This window comes from Propithecus coquereli, unplaced genomic scaffold (assembly GCF_000956105.1).
Source record: "Propithecus coquereli isolate 6110/MARCELLA unplaced genomic scaffold, Pcoq_1.0 Scaffold152, whole genome shotgun sequence".
Taxonomy (NCBI): Eukaryota; Metazoa; Chordata; class Mammalia; order Primates; family Indriidae; genus Propithecus; species Propithecus coquereli.
The window spans coordinates 3,573,132-3,577,368 of NW_012139636.1; positions in this window are offsets into that span (position 1 = coordinate 3,573,132).

Below are 4,237 nucleotides of genomic sequence, written 5' to 3' on the forward strand. Positions count from 1 at the left end.
GGCTCAAGCAATCCTTCTGCCTCAGCCTCCCAAGTAGCTGGGACAACAGGCGTGCACCACCATGACCGGTGGATTTTTCTATTTTTTGTAGACACAGGGGTCTCACTCTTGCTCAGGCTGTTCTTGAACTCCTAACCTCAAGTGATCCTTCCACCTTGGCCTCCCAGAGTGGTAGGATTACAGGCATGAGCCACTTCACTCAGCCAGAAACAATATTTGTTATTTACCACTTTATTATAAAATTTCTCAGTATGGGACTAAAGTGACAGACTGCATCCCCCACCAACCCCTGTTACTAACTTGGCTTTTTATTTATGGAAATTGTCTTGAGTTAATAGGCTTTGTTACTATAATCATGAGAGGAAAATTTATTGTTATTTTGTCCTTGTTCATTCCAAGAACATACCCCCCACACTATTTTTTAGTGCCATTCATGAAGGCTTTTTAACTTACTATTCCAAATCCAATTAATTAAGAGTTTTTTTTTCAAAGAATAAGACATATGAACATACTCATAAACTGGTAGCATCATTTTACTTGATATTATAGATGATTACAAAAGGATGAAAGGTCTCTGTCTTCTAAGGCTTGCTGTGCTGTTGTGGAATTAGGTAAACAACCAAGAAAAGAGAACAGCCCTTCAGCTGTGCAGCCGTGCAATTGTGAATTTTGGACTTGGATTGGAATCGTGCTCCTGTCACTTATTAGCAATGGGCATTGAGAAATGTAGTTAAAACTCTTTTACTTCAGTTTCTTCATTTGAAAAATAATGGATATGATGTCTTCTTTTGGGGGGTTTATAGTGAGAATCTTATGACCTAATAAATCAAATGTGCCAAGAACACACCATACCTCATACAAAGTAGGCAATCAAAAATGTCAGTGCTTGTATTAATCTTCATTTTTAGTGTCTCCCTTGTGGTGTTCTATATCTTCTATGTTAAACTATTTCTCTGGGATTGGCTTTTTATTTACTTATCTCAGGGGAGAGCAAAATTGCTCAGTTTTACTTGAATTATGTGCTGTAGATTGATTGTGGAAATATTTCCAATGTTTCATTCCTGCCTGGATATACACCCTACTTATTGTGAGTTTGCAGCTCCTTCCATCAAATGCTGGTTTTCTTTTCCTATTCTTGACTCTGGTCTGGCCACATGATTTAATCTGGCCAACAGTATGCAGTTGTGTGCCACTTCCAAGCCAAGCCCTCAGGAGATCTGAGTGCTTCTAATTTCTCTCATGTACTCCTGCCGTGCTACGAATGTGAGACTAGCTACTGAAGGTGCAAGACAGGTGGCCTAGTCATGTCAGTCACCCAAAGATGGCAGTCAGCCAATCATCAGCCATGTGAATGTGCCCCAACAGAAGCCAGAAAAGCCCAAAGAAGCCAAGGCAAAATTAGCAGAGATGCTGAAATGGTACAAAGCTGACCACAGGTAGACAACTGAGTTTACACAAGTGACGTGGCCCGACTTGAGACCAAGGAATGAACACAGAGACACAAAGATGCAGACACATGACTGCAGCCCGTACAAAAAGACACAGACATCACAAAGACAGTATGAGGCTGCAGCAAAAACTCTCGCTGTAGCTGCTTTATTTATAATACAGGCTGTTTGGCACCTGTCCCACTGTAATTTATTCGTTCCCACACCGTCCTGACCCAACACGTCTCTGTTCCTTGTTGTTTCGTCCCCAGCGAGCAGATGTTTGCATCTAAACTCTCTAGCCCCTCCTGTTTGCAGAGTGAGGGCACTCTGGACTTGCATGCAAGGCCACAGACATGTTCTTGAGAAGAACAACAAGGAATTGTTCCCAGACACAGGTGTCCCCTACACACAAGACAGAAAGAACTACCCAACAGACTCACAGATACCTGAGCTGAATAAATATTATTTTAAGTCATTAGATTTTATATCAGTTCTTTATGCAATAATATAGAACTGATACATGGGGATGGGGATATGATTTCAGGTGGTCTTCTACCATTTGCCATCAATTTAGTTAGGACTTGAGAAGGCAACTATAATATTTATCTAAAGCAAATGCAGAGCACATTAAAATACTTTTAATTAAAATTCATCAATAAGAGACTTATTTAGGATAACAAAGTCTGCTGTAAAGCAATACTTCTAAGGGAGAATTGAAAAACCTGGACACTGCATGTCTTATTGCCAAATGTTTCATGCCAACTATATAAATTGTCTGACTACATTCATTCATACATGCATCTATTAATTTACATGTATAAAACACCTACAGTGTTTTTGGTACTATGATCACTTTCAAAGATATGAAGTAGCATGGGTTCCTGGTATAGGAAAATTCAGATTCTATTGGGGGAAAAGACACGTGAAAGTGCATGTATAATGATGTACATGTTAGAATCAAAATAAGTAGAGCAAACTTCCCCCTGCAGAAATGGTAAATAGTGCAATATAATAGGACATGAGAAGGGGTTCTGAAAAATACTAAGCTAAGAGAGAGATGAGAGAGTATGAAAGACAGGATCTATTCAACAATTTAGGAGATGATTGTATTCGAGTTATTGCAATGAGGGAGACTTTCATTAATGAAGACTATCACACAAAAAAAGGAAGGAGACCCAGAGTTTATAGAGGAAGGTAAAGAAGGATCATCTGTGAGTTTTATGGAAGTCATGAGAAAAGATAGATGTGGCCTTATCTGTGAGTTTTAGGAGATGGCTCTGATAATCAACTGTATGGAAGCTGGGTAGTCCTTTGCGGTTAGCCCAAAAAATGTTGGGAGAATTTCTGGACCTCTACTGATTTCTAAGAACACGTGGTCCAGCTGCAAATCAATATTTTCAAGGGCAAAGGCTAACACTGAAATAAGGATATTCCAATATTTACGTAAGTTACATGTTTATAAGTCATGTCATGTGATTTTGAATTGTTCTTACTTTCAGTCTTATGCTCTTTTATTATTCTCCAGTGAATAACTTATTTATGATCCAACACTATCTGCCACTAATACTTTCTTTTCATTCTACGTCACAGTGACATTATGTCCATGTGGACTGTGTTGGTCAGTAGGAGCATTTTGGGTCACAGCCAAAGTAGAGACAAAGTCCACTTGTTTCTGGTTCTTTTCTTCTATATTATTTTCTAAACCATTTCACATCACCCTCTGCACCCTACTCACACCCATTTCATCCTTTGTTCCTCCCAGCCTCTTCGCCAATCCCCTGCCCCTCTCCTCTTCCTCCTTTCTCAATTTATCCGCCCCCCTCGACCCAAATCATAAGATGATTGAACACTGGATCAACATCAGCAGTTCCTGGATGTTACACAAAGAAAACACTTGGATTTTTTTTTTTTTAACTTATATGATTTTATCTTATCTTAAGCAAGAGATTCCTCAAAAGGAAATGAAAACAGCATAAAAGTGGATACTGGCTTATGTAGTTTCTACTCACTGGATGGATCAAAGAGGAATTGGCTGACCTGCTGACAGAAATCCTGCCAGAGGGATTGAGTAAGAAGCCTGGCTTGTTTTGAAATGAGTGATATTAATATTTCTTCTGTTTTCTATAAATTGTACAAATTCATTCACATGCATTCATTCATACAAACACATAATTCTAACACACACACACACACACACAACCTCTCTCATCTATTTTTATACACATTTTGTTAACTCTGTGTCTCTTACTTTGTCCTTGTATCTCCTTATCTAACTCTCATTTTCTAAATTTAACAATATATTTAGATATTTTTATTGCACTGCATATTTTTCCTCATATTTCTTTTTATTAGTCTCCTTATGTTTTGATTGTTTTCTCCTCCAGCCTTTATTGACGAACATTTAGTTCCCCTCCAATTGTACATTATTACAAACAACATTACAGTAACTACCTTTGTACACAGATCTGTGTGCACTGGTGAAACATGATAGATGCCTACAAAGTAAAGTTTCTCCATAACATTATGATAAATAAGGAAAACTGTCTTCCAAAAATTATTCCTAAACTTACTCCTACTTTAGTGAGTGATGGTTCAGTTATTTGGATCCTCATTAAGTCTATGTAATAGTAATCTTATAACAGTTTGGATAGTTTGATGAGTGGGAAAAAGTAATATCTCATGGTTTTCATAGGCATTTCCTGATTACTTGTAAAACTGCACGTATTTCCATCTCAATATTACCCATTTGCATTTCTGTTGTGAATTGCCTGCCCATATCTTTTACCCTTACATCTACTGGGATGTTT